The 19,074-nt window shown below is 38.2% G+C and overlaps 1 protein-coding gene across 2 annotated transcripts in view; it reads left to right on the forward strand.

Moving 5' to 3' along the window:
• ZNF536 (zinc finger protein 536) overlaps positions 1-19,074 on the forward strand; it is a 340,782-nt gene that overhangs the window by 55,326 nt on the left and 266,382 nt on the right. For both annotated transcript variants that reach the window (XM_015640253.3, XM_033517188.1), the window contains exon 3: positions 11,384-11,450. The gene's annotated coding sequence lies outside the window, so the exon portion shown is untranslated. The remainder of the gene's footprint in view (positions 1-11,383; positions 11,451-19,074) is intronic.

Here is a 19,074-nt window from a genome sequence, read left to right on the forward strand (position 1 = left end):
GACAATTGACTTGAAAAGAATTACGGTGACTTGATTCTAGAGTAACTCCATCAGTTTCAGAGAAGATATGTGTGTTTTTTAATGCTGTAAATAAGGATGTAGTTTGACCAATTCACTCCACTGATCCCCACTAATATCAGGAAATACTTGCCAGAGTAGAGGAGGAGCACAGGACCGGACAATTAGTGATACAAATGGTTTCAATCAAATAGTTAAATAGCTCAGCAAAGACGTGGTTCGTTTTGTAATAGCATTTGAAATCCAAATAAAACCATCTGAGGGATGTGCTGTTTGTTGTGATGTTAATGCACAAAACAGAAAACTCTCAACATGTCTTGAATTTCAGGGGGCTGTTATGAAGCCATTATATGTTTATAAAAAAAAAAAAAGAAAAAATTCTAAGCCCAGAAACTTAAAATAAGCATGCAGAAGCTCATACTCAATTCTAATTAACAAAGCTTACCTTTCTCTTGACCATAGAGGTCATCATGTAAACTATTTAAATTGATAGTAATATTATGCAGCACAAAATTAATTTTACATTGTATACAGTTTTTATTGTGACTTTATCTTGTTTCAAAAGTGCTTACTTTCTGATTTTGTGGATATTACTGACTGGATTACTTTTATTTTGGTTTTTACACAACAGTTATATTAGAAATTTGCTGTTTTATTCTTACCTTCTTAGTAAAAATCCTTTTATCACACAATGGGTAATTTATATCCATTACCAGCCCTTTCAATCCTTTTCAGTGGTGCTGTCAGTGCCTTTGGCACAGTAATGATTAATGTGATCTAATAATAGTGTGCCATTATATTACCTTAGTAAAACATGTACCAACATCCTATTCAGATCTACCAAATTCATAGCTTCCTATAATATTTTTGTTGAAAGACAGGATTACTATTTTTCAAAGCAGAATTTTTTTTTTTTTTGCCTTTAACATATTTAATGAAATTCACAATTCTTTGCCATGGTAATCTTCGTGCATGCATTTGGGCTTGATGGGTGAATTTTATATCATTCTGCATTATTATGATTTGTTAGGCAAATTGTTTGACATGTAAAGAAAGATATGCATTACATTGTTTTGCTTTGTTAAGGGTGCATTTTAAGCATTTGGTACCTTCTGATTGTTATTTATCATAGAAGGTATATTTAGACTGTGTAGTATGCAAGAATAAGTATTTGGGCTAAAATGTGTCTTTTTTTACATTCTAACCCAGATACTGCCACATTCTGCAGAAGGCAAGCTCTCTGCTCCTCTGCCCAGCAGAACCAGTTTTGGTTACAGTTGTTTGCTGTGGTGCTTGCTCTTTGGCACTTCCTTGCTTTTTTTTTGCCAGTAGAAATGTGCAGAATGGTGCCCAACTGTGAGCTGGAAACTGGGATCGTACCTGTAGTTTTCAACCCAAGGTAAATCCCTCTGACAGTCAAAGCCACACGTATCTGCCCCATACCTGAGCTTCACCCAGGTCCAGCACTGCTTGACCCCAAGCTCCAGCTGTCAGGTACTGCCACTTCACCCAAGAGGCAGAGAAATGGTCCACAGAACACATTTTTTGGTAATAGGAAATGTTGGAGCTTGTAGAAGTGTTGTAGGGGTGTGTGTGCCTGCCTGCCCTCAGACATTGCAGTTAGGCTCTGATGGATGCAGGGAGGGGTTTGGTGCTGCTCTGGCATCGAGCACTGATTCCTCCAGTCCTCTGCAACAGGACTTTCCAGTCTTGGGTTCATCTCTTTAATAATGCTCCTAATCAGCAGGGCTGAAGAGTTGGGATAACACTGCATCCTTGCAAAGCATCTTAAATCTTCATCACCCCAAGATGTCATTACTGCAGTCAGGGAGTCACATACTTAACACTGTCGCAGCAAAATCGAAATGAAACAGCATGTCCACATTTTAACTCTACTTTGTGATGTTTGTTAAATACATACTCTTACTGTTTCATCATATCACAATAAATAATGAATGAGAGAAATATTTTAATCTTGTCAATACTGGGGATGTCTAAAAACAAGCAAAGTGTGTGTATGCATTTATGTGGATTCCTTATTTGATTTAGGCTAAGCGATACAGCTGTAACATGATTTGAAATATGCAATCAATGTAAACGAAGAAAAATATTTTGAATGCAGTATATAAACTGTGTGGTTCTTTAGACATATTTTTAGGAAAAGAAAAAAAAAAAGATTATGACTGTCATACCGTGTAACAATAATACTGCCACTGGAAATATATGCAGCAGCTTTATTTTCTGCCACGGTAAAGACAATCTTAAGTCTTGGTCATTTAAATCAAAGACATTCTCATCTCTTCCACACAGCTGATTCTTCATGACATAACAAGAAATGAAGGGGAAAATAAAGCCTGAAATCTTGGTTTAGCATTGTAGTCAAAAGGATTAAAGAAAGTTCTGAAAGATGCTTCCCTGTTTTAAGTAATAAATAGTTATGTATGAAATAGAAAAGCCTTTTACCCTCCAAAATTAGTTTACTAATGGAGATATAATTATTTAAAGCTCTAACTGATCTGTAGCAGTCTTGAGTTAGAGATGCCTTAGGTTGGGCTGTGTATTGTGCAGAATGCATTATACCTTACTGCTTTATTGCTCCTGCATCCTGCAGTTCTGCCAGTCAGGGCCAAGCTGAAATGAAAAATGGTGGCTTTCTTTTTTGGGCTAAGAATAGAACGGTCAGTGAAATGTTTCTCCCTCATTTCTCCACATGCAACTCAAAATAGATGTAGTAGACTGCAGAATAGACTTCTCCATGGTCTAAAGCATTTTCAGGGTCTGGTTGGCTGTTCTTTGATATTGTCCTGTTCAGTGAGAGATTCTTGCACAAAGTGCCTGAGGCACCAGGTTCCTCAGAGTACTTTTTGTCTCTTTCATTGGTAAAGTAGGATTGGAAATCAGTGAATGGGCCCACCAAGGATTATTTCATCTGCCCACCTGCCCATCTTTATTCTGGTGGGACAGAGGCCCTGATGTGTCATCTCTGGGAGCAGGACTGGTTAGAGGAGGGAGAAGAGGAGCCTGATGCAGCTGCACAAGCTGTTAAAAAGCCCCATTACAGTTCACTGCCCTCGTTTGAGCTCCTGCCTGTGCTGCTGTACTGTGATCCTTAACACACTTGGGTAGGTTAGGAAGTGGCTTCTTTTGTGAGACTCTGAAAGAGAGCCCGCCCAGTAAGCAGAGGAAGAAGAATAAAATAAAATAAAACAATCTTGGCCTGGTCTTGAAAGATAGAAAAGCACAAGAGGAGAAGTATTTTTGGCTTTTAAGGCTAATTTTACCTCTTGTGAAGCCCTCAAGTCAATGAGTAGAAGTGGCAACTGGCAGTTCTTGGGTTATATTACTAGCCACTGGATTACTGTGTGACTTTAGTAATGAAACATAAACCTTCTCTCTGTTCCCTAGTGGGCATAATACCATTTACCTGTCTCAAAAATGCTTTGTAATTTAATTAACACTTGGAGTGCTCTTTGAGATCCTTAGATAAAAGCAGGCAAAATGAGTCAATTGTTACAGAAATCCCAATTTATCGCCATTTAAAAAAAATTACACTTTGTCTTGACTTTTTCAAACCTCAACTAATGTTTGATAGGAGTTTTGGGCTTTGTTCTTACTGGTCCTTGGAGTCACTTATTCTTAGTGATTTGCATAGGCACGGTGTAGGTATTACTTTTTTGTTCAACAGAGTATTTTGGTGGATCATAAATTACCAGTCCCTGTGCTGGGAATCTGCTTCTGAGAGAAGCATACATTTTCAGAGGAGAATTTGAGTTGTGCCAGACAAGTTCTGCATTATTCTTCAGTATATACTGGGCAAAAGCATTGTTTTGGGGGAAAAATTTCTTAATTTTTGGTTGCACACTGGATGTAATAGCTTGGTTTATGTTTCAGCAAGTTATGCTATGTGTTACTGATAAATCACACGAGAGAAGTATTGTAACTATAGCTCTTCCACAACCATGTTTAATTACCATTTAATTAAAATCCTGTCCTGGCCAGATCACTGACCAGTGACCAAACCAATTCCTGTGTATAAAACAATTGCTGTCTAGAAGTCCACCCTGATCTGCCTTGGATTGAAATAGTTGTATTTACATTTCTGCTTTGTAAGCCAGCGGAGATGCAGGTTTTGGCATTTGCTCTGACATCCAGAAAAGAAGTTTATTTTTCAGCAAGCAGAAACACTTGCAGCAGGTGAGCTGCATCTTCATCCATCCATGCTTTTCATCTTGTATTGGCATCAGCCAAATCCTTCTCTCAAATCCTGAAGCCCATCTCATTGCTCCTGGGTACCTAATTCATTCTCACACTTTTTCCTTCGCAGCTTCATGCATTCATGTGGGCTTTGCTGCCTACCCCTCACTTTTCAGAGACTGCAAACAGCACATACATACCTGGGTACAGCTGGGCTCAAAGTAAGGTTCTTGGCAAAAAGTCTGTGCTCATACATTTTCTCCCTTTTAATCTACTTTCTGCCACTGTCTTATTTTAACTGCTCAAAAGGAGTTAAAACACATCCTAGAGAAGAAGATAATCTCAACAAGCATCTTACCACTAGCAAAAATGTGGCACACCTGTTTGCACACAGACTTGATGAAATATCTCAAAGTTATGCTAAGAAAATCTGCCATTCCCTTCTGGTATTAAAAGTATCATTATCTTGAAGTTCTGAGTTGCACTGTTTGTGTAACAGCACATAATAAAACCTAGAAGGGAGCTTATATCTTATTCTTTCCTTCATGTTCCCCAGCAGTTGTTTCAGCAGAACCCTTTTGCTCTTGCTTTGATAATTTAAATAGACAGTCTGATGCAGTTGTGACAAACTGAGGGCTTGACTCTCAGCTCTTGTGGAAATCTGGCAAAGTCAGAATAGTTCAAGTGATCTGCCATTGCTTTTCAAGTATTTTAGAGTAATGCAAGCTCCATTTACCAGAAAGAAACTGTTAATCTTTTCTCTGACTCTACATCTGACTTTCCTTCTGCATAAGTTTTACTTTTATTTCACCTTTTTAAGCATATTCTACCACAAAAGAACCAGAGAAAAAGGTAAAGAGGGAGATGTTTGTGAAACCTCTGCCTAGCTGCAGTGCCAGGTGGCAGTGCTGGGAGGAGGTGCAAAGGGGCAGGAGCAGTGGGCACACCTGTGCACGTGTACAGGACTTTCCAGGAGCAGCTTGCTTTAATAACAGGTGAAAGTGTGCAAACCTAACAGCCAGAAAGCAGAAGCTCCTCTCCCTTTCTCCCTCATGCATTTCCCTGGAATATTACATTTTTACTGCAACTGTGGCTGGATAAAAATAGAGCACATCTTAAGGCTCTTAATAGAGATCCCAAGTGTTGCTTTGAATGGACATTGTCCTGTGAGCTCAGCATTAGAGGAAAATTCTTGTGTTCCTTTTCTTTCCTGTGGGTAACTGCACATTGCATAGCTGACCAAATATGCCAAGACTATGGAAAAAGAGAAAATGGCAAGATGACTATTTCCCCAAAACAGTAAACACACATTGCAGCCTGGCTTCTTATTTGAGAATGCAAGATTTTACTTTTTGAATAACTACTGTATTTTAACAATAGGCATCAAGTGGTTGCTATGTGATACACAACAGTGTTTTTCATGAACTTTTGGCTGCTGAATAAGCCCAGCAAATATGGGTTCTTACCCTTTTAGTTTTCTGGGTCAATTCATTTTGCACAAAGGAGAGAATGATAATTTGAGTTGTAGGCAGAGAATGTTTTCTTCACATGGTAGGGAAGATGAAAGCTGTTTTTATTTGATTTCTTTTTAAATTAAAAATTATAATTCTTTATAGAGTTACAAATAATTATCTTATTACTAAAGGCATCCCATAAACTTGTTAGAGTCTTTGTAAAATAATTGCTGAGTGTCACTGCAAACTAAAAGTGAGGGAGAATGAGGGGAAACATAAATATATATGTAACGTGTATGTGTGGAAGTAATTTTCTTTTTTCAAAATGCTATTTGATTGTCTCAAAAGTAAAGACTTGGGCAAATGCTCTTTGTTAGGTGGTGCTGGCTGGTTATAGAGTGTGTAGAGTTGTTTCCTGAACTGCTGTTGTTTAAATGCTCAGCCCTTTCCTGCTTATGGGTCAGAGAGGACAGTGTCTATCAGATTTAGTTGGCTTCCTGATGGGACACCACACTGAGGGTGCTTTTATGTTCTTATCTTCCATTCTTCTGTTGTTGGAATCCCATGGAGCAGGATTTCTGCAAAGTGTGGATCTAAAATCTGTGTGAGAGCAGGGGCTGGCACTCAGTAATGGGAGGGGAGGGGCAGGTGAGGTGGCAGAGGAGCAGGAGGGTGTCAAAGCTACTGGGGACACACAGAGGAACAGCATTAATGGAAACTTATGTGGAGGGATGAGGAAGACTCCAGAGACAGGGATAAAGGAGAGTGTTTGGGATAGGGGGAGAAGGGCATTCAAGTTATGCAAGGGAAGGGAGAGAAGTGATTTCTAGCTCTGTAAAGGTACAGGAGAACATGTACCTGTCTCTAGTTTCCCAGTGCTAAAATAGTCATTAAATTGTAATTAGCTCTGGAATAAGTAGACTCACAGAAGCCTACACAGGAAGGCTTTGTCAGAGATAGAAGGGCTTGGTTTGGAGAGCAGTGAAAGTTGGAAAGAGTGTTGCTGAGGACAGCTCCATTGGGTTGAAAGACCAAGAGGATGGGTGGAAGGTTTATCATGCTCTTCTTTGAGGAGTTTCTAGGCTACGAGCTATTCTGTCCTGCAGCAGATGTGGACAGGCCTTTGTTTAGTCTTGTCCAAATTAATGGAGCACAGAGTCCATGTGGCAGATTCATCAATGCTTTGGAGGACAGCTGGCTGAACCATGGGTGTACTGCTGGCCATGGCTGATGCTATACTGGATTTGGTTTTCAAGCAAAATGCAGTTGTGATTACTCTTCCTTTTGCTGTCTGAATATGACAGCATCCGTCAGTGCTCATCCATCCACTGAAGTGTCACAATGAGACATGTTTGAAAATGAAAATGATGTACAAATTTCACCTGAGCATTGTGACTGTTCTTTCTCTAAGGATCTTTTCTTAGCCCCTCACCATGCTGCCAAAACACAGCTCTAGAGCAAGCTCCAGAAAGGCTTCATTCAAAGCCATCTCTCTTCTAATCTGGCCATAACTTCAATCAATTCTCACAGTGGCTGTAGTTCTCCATTTGTGTAATTTACATAATTCCATTAGGTTGAATAAATTTACACAAATTTGTACCTTCTTCTGCTGAGGAGGTTTGTGTTGGTTGTTATTGCTTTGGGATTTTTTGGGCACAGTCAAGCTCTTTCTGCATACAGTCACTGTGGCAGATATCAGCCAGCAAAGCACCCACGTTTCACATTAAGGATTTCCTTACCGAGAAGAATGAAGGAAGTTAAAGTACATCCCAGGTCACTGCATCCTGACAATGTTCAGAAACTTCTCATCTTCCCTCTGCATTTTCCCAGTTGCCCTTCTCTTAAAAGTACCTAATGCCTCTTTTTGGTTAAGTTCATTTCAAATCCAATTTTGAGGGAAATACCTTTTCTCTTTGGTCTCAGACACAGCAACACCCCTGCCCCACAGATGATGGGGATTGCTTACTCAAATAGAAAGAAAAAATTCTTTTATGGATGACATTTTTATTTTATTTTATTAGATGTTCCATGTAAAGCATTTATCACTGGAATAATTTTCCCTCTCAAAGTCATATCAGACACAAAGCTGTCTTCAGGGCTATTTCTTCTAGTTCACTGGACAGCTGTTCTGCCTGAAAAGAAAGAAAAGATCATATATCAATCAAAGACTTCAGGAGAATCCTTATGTTCTTTATCTAATAGGAAAATCCTAACTGTGAGTTCTTGATCTTCTGACTTCTGCTTTTTCAGTCTGAAGAACAGCATTAATATATTTTGCAAGACTATCTGTTGGGTTTATTTTTTTTTAATGTATCTTTTGTGTGTCGTTTTGATGCTTGGAGGGTGTTACAAACTCATCTTCACTAGTGACAGCCACATCATAAGCAAACAGTTTTCTTACCCCTGTGACTCGATTCATCCTCTTCTGAATGTCACTACGGGCAGAAATTAGTGCTACTTAGCAGAAACAAGGTTCTCATCTCTGCTCTGCTGGTGCTGAACTACTGATTTCCAGTGGAAAAAGACTAAAGGGCCAAAAGATGTGCCCAACATGCAGCCTTCTAAACTGGTACTGATACAGTAGCCTGTATTTACTCATCATTCTGCAGTTTTGTAATTTCATTGCAGTGAAATAAGGTAACAGGGAATAGTTTATTTAATTTTTAAAAAAAAACATTTTATTGCAAGTTATACATGTACCCTAGTCTGCCATACTAATTTAATGAAGATTCAAGGTACATTAGAGTTCCTGGTCTTTAGAAAAATATTCAGAATACTTTGTACAATTTGCTAAACAATGTGCATATAAATGGCAGAATTGAGATTACTGTGTGTCCTTGCATCTGTAAGTGTTGGGTGAGACACAGAAGTGAACTTGGATGCTCCCTTTCAGCCTAGCAGTGATTACCTTCCAGAATGGAAACCACATCCTCTAGGCAGGGATAATGTTGTGAGCTGAGTGTCAGAGCATGTTTGCCCTGCCACAGGTACACTGGAACCAGGCTGGAGGCTGACTCGGAGACACAGGAGCCCAAGGGAACTATTAACCAAACTTAACCAAACTTGGATATTTTTGCACAAGGGATGAAGAAAGGCAGCTCCAAGAAGATATTTGTATGCACCTGTTGGTGCCCTCTAAAGCAGTCTGTAACACGTTCATGCAATTGTTGGCATTTGATGGTATCTTCAGAGCCCAGGCAATGCCATGTGGGGCTCAGCAACAAAGATTTGCAGTGTTTTGATGTGTTTTGCTGAAGGAGACCCTCTGTTCTCTCAGCCAGCAGACCTTGACTTTGGTAAGGCTTTGTAAGGGCTGTCTGGCCTGGATTCCTTTATGTAGGATTGCAAGCAAAATTAAGGCATGATGCAGCTAATTATACAGTGGAAAAGAGGTATGAGAAAGGAAAGATGTGCCAGCATAATTGCTGTAAATTCTTGTATTTACATATACTTAAAGTCGTCCTGATCCAAAATTTCCCGAAGCAAATGAATTTATTGATTCTAAGCAGATCTTGGATCATATGGCTTGCCACATTGGATCAGAATATTGGGCCATCAAGTGCCATTGATTATGACCAGGAGCAGAAGATTTAGAGGAAGAGGAAAGAAACCTGTGATCAGTCATTGTAGAATAAGCTCTCCTAAAGGATGTTGTAATTATAAGCAGGATGCATGGCCAGTGTGCAAACTGTGATAGCTCCAAACAAAGGGAAAACAATAGGGATGATTTAATTCTCTTTTGCTTTGAAATAAAAAAAAAAGATCAGTTTTATTTAATCAATAGACTCCAGGGTTTGATGTATGGATGAAAACTTACAATCAGTGGAATAATACTTCTGGTTAAGCACTTCTCATCAGGAACTTGTTTGACCTGTGAGCTGCTTCATTTTTTAAACTTAGATGTCTCTATAATAGAACTTCTAAAGATTGTTGCAGTGCCAGCATAGGGAGTATGTGTGTGTGCTTTAATACGGATGCATCTTGTAGGAGAGGAGATAAACCTTTTTCTTTGTACACAGACACATACATGATTTATCAAACATATTGCATTACTCTGTCTTTACAGTAAAACGTACAGTGGATGTGAATTACTCTATCTGTGAAGGATTAGAAACTCTGATGTTCTGTCTTGTATTCAAGAAGAGGATTACTCTGCAGATAACGTGCAGATAATTTAGTGAGGCAGTGCAGTTTAAGGACCGAAAAATCAACTTCCTTAAGGCAAAAGAAATAGGAATTGGTATGGAAAAATATAGGGCAGTTGACCACTTGTGGAAATTTCAAGAGAACATCAAAAATGTGTCATTGTATGTTTATTGAACAGTTGTCATTTCCATCTTTCTAAAATGGTTTTTTGATTAAAAAAAAAATTAAAAAATATGTTGTAAAGGCTGAGTACCTTGAAATTCACCAATTTTATTGCATGCATTGGCATGATTGGCAGCATTACATGCCAACAGCTCATTTGAATATGAAACATCTGTACATTATTATTTAGGGATTTTTCATCTGTTGATTTTAGAAATGAGGATTTTATGAGTCCTTGCATGCATAATTGTGTGTTACTTATATACAGAAGCAGTCAGTAATGAAAGAATTGGCCAAAAACATACTGTATATGGTTTTGTGATCAAGACGGGAAATGCAGTGTATGGAGAAATACAATATGCACTGCATTTGATTTTAGGTGTGGCAGCAGCAATTATGATTTTGTAACAGTGGAAGTAACATGACAGTTCAAAAGCACAGTGAGAAGATTATGCTTTCTTATACACAGCAATGTAAATTCTTAAAATAACAATGTAATTTTTACATTTTTCACTGGATATCAAGATAATCCAATTTAGAACAATTTATTCTCAACAGGTATGGTAAAAATAGATATATCATTCTGGAGCGTGGTATAATACATTAATTTTTATGAGTGAGTTATGAAGATGTACAACTCAGGACCTAGGATAAACATCATATTCCTTAATTAATCCATTACATTATGGCACATATGTATCACTTTTATTACCCTAAAATGAAAAATGTTGGGGAAAGAAAAAAAGCCTGTTTTTTTTTTTTTTCTGTATTAGAAAACCTTTCTTCTAAAATCCTAAAAACATAAAATCTAATGCAGGAAACACTATTAATGAGTTAAGCATCTAAATTCCTTGAAGACTTGTAAGATAAAGAGCCATCATCTTCTGGTAATCATTCAAATGTATTCTTAGCTCAAACATATGAAAGCTTCTGCATGCAGTTTCTATATGTTTAAATGAATCCAGACAGCTTAAATTCCAGCTAGAGAATGCTGGTGAAGCTGTGATTGAGCAACAGCATAGGAACATAGTGGGAAATGAAGAAGAAGAAAAAAATCATCTATCCCTTTAATATCCCAAAATGAAGTGATGTAAATTATTATAGATTCAGAAGCCACCCGTAGAGATCTACAATGAAGCTCTCTGTCATATGGGTCTTATCCGAGCCAAGATTCTGCCTTCTGCCCCAGCACAGATCTCCAGTAATCTGGTGAATTTTTTTAATGGATAAGAAACTCATAATTTCTAGAGGAAGTGTGACAAAATGTCCCCTTTGCCTGAGAGCTCTGGCCTCAGCTTAGGAAGTTACTCCCTTTGAGTGTGGGTGGGTATTACATTTTAACCACAGAGTTTTATTTACAGACTGAAATGAATATTAGGTTTGTAATTATGAATATTTTGTATTTGCAGCAAAGGGTCTACAAGAGTGTTGGTCACCTGTTGATTAAAGAATTAAATCTCAGCAAACTCCAGCCTGGTAAGTTCAATCAGCCCTGCAGCTCCAAGTACCTGTGCTTTGGGAAGGTGGGTGATGGTCTTGGAACAGAGTCCAGACCTCCCTCAGCTCCTGGTCAGAGACTTCTCAATGCAATTTATCTCCTCAGTTATCTAATATGGGAGCTGTTTTCCCAAAATGTGGTATTTCAGTTGTATTTAGGTGCTAGTGCTGGGTGCTGAAACAATCACCAGCATCTTGTCTACTGCACTGTATTGCAACTTCCTAATTTCAAACCCATAAGATTGAATGTGTGCTTTGTGAGCCCAAAAGCAAATGATCTTTTACATATCTATGTTAATACATTTTCATGTGATTTTTCAATGCTAGGTTATCTGTCACTATTTGTCATTTCTAAAATCTGATACTAATAGAATATAGTATTTGTCATTTTACATTAAAATAAGAAAAGACATAAGACAACACAAACCAAAACACTATTAACGAAAAAACCAAATTAGAGATTATTGTGTATTGAAGACACGAAATTTAATACAAATTAGCACAATACAAAGAAATATGTTTTCCTGCTATCTCAGTATTAGAAGAATAGCTCTGTTTTTCTCCATATGTCTGTGTCACCAGGTTGTTATTTCTTTTGTTTAGTCATATAATAGAATGTGTTGAGACATATTATACTCAACTTGTGTAGCAGCCTACAAATACTGATTGCAGTTTGAGCTTGTTATGGAAAAGTATTGCCCTGTGGATTGAGAAAATGACCAACAGCGGACTATAATCTATGAAGCTGAGAGTAAAATTGCCAACTAGAGGTCATTTTTCAAACCAAGGGGCAATAGTTTTCTACTATAAACTGAATATTACAGTCAGTATATGTTTTATTAAACCATTTCAGAAACTTGGGAGCAGTTTCATTTAAACTTCTTGCTTGATGTGGCTCAGAGAACAGGCCCAGGGCAGCCCACAAAAGAGGCCTAGTGCAGTCTCTATAATAAATATTCTGTATACTCAGTAATTATGAAGGCTTTAGGGCCTTTATGCTGAATGGCCATTCCTGCCACCATTCTGAATCCTTAGCAGCAATTGAAGTCATTAAGATTTGTGTATAAAAATGAGTGCAGGCTGCTGTTTCTCACTGTAGTACTGTGACAAACTACAGCCAAACTGTATAGAAAAGCCAATTATGGCTATTGCAGTCTAAAAGATTAACAGGAAAATGCTTTTTCCTCCTCCATATCCTCTTACTGGTTTCCTTCCCTACTGAAGTACAGAGATGATGGCACTCATACAGGGGTGATTGCCTGGTGCCCTAGTCAGTAAGAGGATTTCCCCTCTGGAATAACAGAATTGACAATAAACACGCACGGGCAAAGTGAAGCCTTTAATCTCTCCTGTAACACACCTTGTTCATCCACAGAGGGTTCTGCCACCCTGTGCCTGGGAACTGAGCTGCTTTCTGCAGCCATTGCTTGGAGTCACTCTTAAATGTTAATATTTTTTCAGTAAAAAACCCTCAGAGGCCTTCAGATTTTTAAGAAGAGTGATGGGCAGTTCTAGCTTCTCTGCAAAACTGGGGTGTAGAGAAATATCAGAAGGACCACAGTGTCTTGGACGGAAGGAAGGCAAACAAAATATTTCACTTTTTCCCTGAGAATCTTGATTAAAATAATCTTGTTTAGAGCTCCTTGTGGGACTTCTCCTTGGCTTCTTTTGTAAGCTTCAGCTTCAGTTGGTCTACCTGGCAGGATTTTTTATTTTCTATTTTGGGGCAAAGCTCAGACTGTGATCCTGGTTTTGTGGCCTATTAACAGACCAATACTATTATCTTGTTCACAGCATACATATTTAAATCCCTTCATGCCTAAGCTGGAAATTCACATATCACAGTCATGCCCATAAATTGTGTGTTCCCAGAACCATAACTGGAGATTTCTATCTGTATTTGCCAGATTATTGCATAGTTACAGCTATAGCATGGGCAAATTAGTGCCAAATATGTTATTCTACTTGGAGTTTTTAAAAGCCAGACCTTACATCCATATGTGTGTATATATTATACAGACACAGACATAATTTTCAAATGGTCATAATTTTAAAGGTCTACATAAAGCTTCACCTCAGAAAGGGTGATGGATTAGAGTAATAAAAAGTGGAGCAGCAAAAGTCCTGTTGTACATCTAGTCCATCTTCCTGACATTACAGGATTGTTCCCTACAGGGCACTTGCTGATACTTTGTCCAGAGCAGGTTTAAATGTCCTAAGCAGTGAAGTTCCCACTAAAGTTTGACCGACATAATTCAAAGGATGTTTTTCTGACCCTCTATCTTAAATTGAACAGTTTACCATGATATGTTGGGCATAACTTCAGGGGCCTGTCCTGTGTGTATCTCCTTGGTGCTTCTGGGCTTCTAAATATTTGCAGAAAATCTCCATAAATTACTTTGGTATTGACCATGCCATTTTCTCTCACCCTCCATGTAACACTGTCACTGGGCAGATTGTGAGGGTTTTTAAGACTGGGCCAAATGAAGATAATGCTATTAATTTAGTGCTGCATGTATTGCCTAATATATACACACTATATATACGATTATGTATCTAGTCTGTGTTCATTTCTAGGAGGATGTTGTTTAGAGGACTGTCTGATTGTATTGGGCCTCTGCAAACATATAATTAATCTCATTTTTAGCAATGCTTAGCTCCAAGCTGATGGTGTAGAAATATAGGGTTATTAGTTTCTAGAACATTTTTATTATGCACTTTCTATTTTGATTGACAACTATTAATATTTTAAAATGACAGAACTAAAACTTATGCTGCCAGATAGCATCAAATGTAATGTATACTAAGTAAACAGAAGCATGTGAGCAGGATAATATTTATTGTATAATTACACAGCAATGTGTAAGAGACTAGGGAGAGAGTTATTCTTCAAGAGAGATATTTGATATTTTGCGCTCTTTAGAAATACAAACATAGGACTGAACTTTGTACCCCATTTCCTCAGGGTAGCATGCAGATTTTATCATCTATCCAGGATGGGTTGTTCTTGAAAGCTTCCATTCTTCACCTTCCTTTCTCTCAAATTGTCTGTATAGGAGATGAGGGGGAGAAGATCCTTCCAAGGTGAATTTTATTCTGCTTTATCATTTGATGGTTTGTCTTGTAGCTCCAGCCAAAATTTCTGTTGAACCCTCCATATCCAGCCCTTTTCCTGAAGAGCCTTAGTGTCCAAGTCAGATCCTGCTGGGGGAGAGGCACAGTCAGAAGTGTTGTGCAATAGGAGATTCCTGAGGAGAAGGATTGTAGCCACTGTGTCCAAGCCAGGTTGCAATTTCTCATTTGGAAAAAAAAAATAAAAAATAGCTATGCAAGTAGTCATTTTGTCTTTAGAACAAAAATAATAGTTACTATGAAGTATATGCAAATGCCCTATGTATTTCTAGTGAATATTTAATATTCACTCTAAAGCAATTAGAGGCAGGGCAAATATTACATAACTTTTAAAAAACAATGAATGAAGAGGCTCCCATTTTCATTAGACAATTCACCTATCTAAGATTATTTATGGAATTCAAGTTAACAGGAGGAAGCTGGAATGTTCAGAACCTTGTTCTTACATCTGTGTGCCTCAACTGCCATGCTGAAGCCAGGCCTGGCTTTAGAATGGGCTGGCAGAGATGTGCATCTCCTGAAAACACACATAAACAATCCAGACAAAGTGAATGAAGATGTAAATTCTTCTGCTTTGTTAACAAGTAAATTGATAAAACCAGCAGTAATCAATAAGGAGGAAGACTTTGGGCTTTTTGTTTTGTTGTTGTTTTTTTTTTTGTAAAATTTCAGTTTGCATCCTTCAGAGCAAAAATTACTCATCTCAGTTTTCCTGAAGTCTGTCAGGCACAGAATATATTGGGCAGAAGTACCTGGTTTATCTTGTGTAGTGAAGGGAATAAAGCTGTGTTAACCTTGTGTTCTACCTCTACTGATTTTTCCTAATTTAGGTCTAGCTTGACTGTTGCAGTGTAGTACCATGTGTACCTATCTTCAGCAGAGGAAACTCTAAGAGGCAACTTTTAAATTATTCTCAATTAAATTTTTTTTATGAATGATGAAGAATAGCCACTTGTGCTCTTTGTCCACCACCAAAACAAATAGCTGTAAAGTCACAAAATAATATCATTAGGTAGATGATTTTGACAAAAAAGATTAACAGGAGAAGAGAAGGAAAGTCAGTGGGGTTGATATATTTCACCTTTATTTACTGTCTTAGGTAAATGACTTTTTCCAATCATTGAGACAGTGTCCATGTTAATTTTTCCCTGAATGTGCCTTTAAATACAGTGCCTGACTCCTCCTGGGGCTGTTGGGCAGCACTTTTAAACACTTGCAACTTCCTAGCTGCAATTAAAATGTTAAACATGAGATTTTATATATATATAAAATACCTGATCCCACTGATCAATAAGCATGTATTATGAACTGTTTGGTGAAGTTCTGCATTCATTCCTTAAATAGAGCACATCATGTTTTATTGTTGTAAAATTCTCTTCTGGATTGCAACCCCCTCTTTCCTCTTAAGCTTACGTGGTTGACTGCTGCAGCATTCATCCACTGTGCCTTCTGCATTTACTTCAGCTTTTCCATTCCTTGAAAGTGGTTTTCCTATTGACTTGTGCTTGGCATCAGGTTCATGCCATTAGCAAAAATACCAGTCTTAAAATGTTTATTATGAATCTGGATTGGTGAGGGAATTGCAGGTGCTTGTGGAAGCATAATTTGGGAACAGTAGTTCTTGTCGATCAAGGCAATGTGTCATCGTGCCTGACATCCTTGTGAATTGTTATCAATCCTGTTACCAATTTATGTCTAATCCCTTCCTGTCCATCTGTGATGCTTACGGTTCATCTCTTCTGGGCATTAATATTCACGTTTCAGAATGATACGTCTAATGGCCGACCTCACTTGGAGGGAACAGTGCCATGTTGTGATGGAATAAAGTGTCAGCATGTCTTAGGTAAATAAGACAATTGGTCTGGGAAGAGATAAAAAAAAAACTTCATCCAGCAGAAAAAAAAATAAGAGGAGAAGCTGTTGGTATATGACTCCTATTGGAATCAGGGTTCTACGCAGCAGAATATAAATGAGAAAATGTCCCATCACATGTGTAATTAAAGTAAGGATGGTTATATGGAGGTTGGGATCATGTAAAGTGCCTTTCAGGTAACATTTTTGTGTTTTGCAGTCATGGTTCCCATAAACTTCTCTACTACAGTCCAGCCCAGAGCAAATTGTAATGCTTTGTTCTGAGATTTGGGAAGAATTGCGTCAGAGATGTTACTCATAAGGACCTTAACTGCAGTCTTAGATCACCAGGGTCAGGATTTCAATGCCAGCACTGTTCCCATTTGAGCATCTCCTTTGTCTCCTGTAATGTAAATCCTATCCTCAAATGCTTGTGTAGGGCTGGTACTGAAATTCAATGGGAGCCAAGGCATCAGAGATCAGATGGAAAATATGTATATACTGCATCTGTGTATTGTATGTGGCAGCCAGACAAAGTGATGGAGCAACACTTTAAAATAAACAGGATCTTTATTATACAGTCAAGTGGGGAAAAAGTGGATGTTTCTATTTATCAGTTGGGTTTTTTTGTCTTGGGTGTTTCTATCTTTGACTGATACAAATATTTTGGAATCTAAACATATCTCTGCAATACTGTTGTGTCTTTGTTCTGGATTTCTTTCATCTTAACTTATCAACACAGTATATGAGCCATTTTATCCTGCAGTGTGATCATCATCCTAGTGTGTATTTGCTCATTAATGTCAGGTTAAGATCTAAAGAAATACGAAAGTAGGAGTGAAATTTCTTTCTTTCTTTTCTCTTTTTTTTTTTGTTTTGTTTGTACTAATCTTTTTATACTAATAATGATGGAGAAAGGAAAACTGTGCTGTGGCTTTAGGTAAAGAAAATGTATACACATTTCCCACAAGTACTCTATTTCTTCCAGACTTGGATTGGCTTAAATATTAGAACTCAAACATGATCTTAAAACAGAAACTCTGATCAAGTCTCTCTTTGGAGTAGGGGCTAATTGGTTTGGTATTTAGAAAGAATTGAAATATCCTAATAAAATATGCCTTAGAAACAAATGTATAAGAAATGCACATTCTAATATTTGTATTTTTTCACTGAATAGATTTTTTTTCACCCATGTCCTTTGCATAACTTCATGAACAGTTGGCAAGGTCTGTTCTTTATATATCTGATGTACATAGCAAAGAAATTTTGAAGAGAGAAAGTACCAGTGAAAAAATGTAAGAGCTAATGATTTTTTTTAAACTGCTATTCGTTGCTGATGGGACACACATTTGTTATACAAGCTGTCTTCTCTTTCCCTTTATTTTTCCCGCCACAAATTTACCCTAGAAGTATTTTTAGACAGCTTTTGCTTTTCTAAAAAATATAGACACAAAACTAAATCAGCTTTTTCAACTAAAAACTGAATTTTTTCTTGAAGGGTACAAAGAGAAGAAGGCGAGAGGGATGCAGGAGTGGGCCAGGGAGACCACAATTTACACATGGGGGTGTATAATCCAAGGTGTTGAAAATTGTCACAGTTGGAGCTGAGCTAAGCAGGAGAAGAATTGCTCTAATCTTGGTCGCCTGTGGCAGAAAATGTCCCGGTGGCAGCAGTGGGTGAGTGGTTTGCAGAGCACAGGGTTGGTGGTGAGGGGAGCCCACAGCACAGTCCCAGGGGAGGGATGGGGCACTGATCCTTGTGCTGACAGCCAGGGTTGGATGAGGTTTCCCAGCTGAGCAAAGCCCTGAAGCACAAGAACTCAAAATGAACGATTCCTTTTGGGGAGCTCAGCTGCAGACTGAGGGTGTCAGATGGACCAGGCTCCTTCAGAGCTCCTCCTCATGCCCCACCCTTCACCTGAACCTTCCAGCCCCTGCTTTTGGTTTTATTCCTCAAAATGATTATTTCTTTTTGTGGGGAACACATCACCACCCACAGCCTCATAAAAACGAGCACTTAAGAATATGTTTTGTCTTGAAAACTTTTTAATTTGATTGACATGATTTCCAACATAAAATATATTTTCTGAAGTTTCCAGGGGGAAGCATGCAAATGTTGTGATGGAGTTGAAATGTTTACATCTGAGGATTTCAGATGGTTAGGCTATATTGTAATAGAGCATACTGAAGCACAAATGACAGAATTTAAGGACAGTGTTTTGACTTTCCTAAGGTAAACGTTTTCGCATTGCAATGTCAGTTTTGGCCTGTTTTGGGCTGAAACCAAATTGTCTGCTGAAAGTTTCATTTTTAACAGATTTACCTATGCTAATGAGTTTAGCAGCTCTGGCTCTTTCATATCAGTCCTTCCTGGGAATCACCATGTCTGCCTCTGCTTGTTGCTTTATTATTTTTCAGAGCTGTCAGTTTTCAGTCCTCTTCAGACTCCCTCCCCTGTAGCAGGAGGCACAGAGGTCTTTTTACTGCATTCAGAGCATGAGACACAAAGAAGCCCACAGTCTAGTTACTGAGCTAGGTTTATTGCAGTAAGTTGGCATTGTAGGGCACATTCTTCCCAACATCTTGAAGCTTTTAGCAAGTCTTTTCTCTTATTTGAAAA

This window comes from Parus major, chromosome 11, assembly GCF_001522545.3.
Source record: "Parus major isolate Abel chromosome 11, Parus_major1.1, whole genome shotgun sequence".
NCBI lineage: Eukaryota > Metazoa > Chordata > Aves > Passeriformes > Paridae > Parus > Parus major.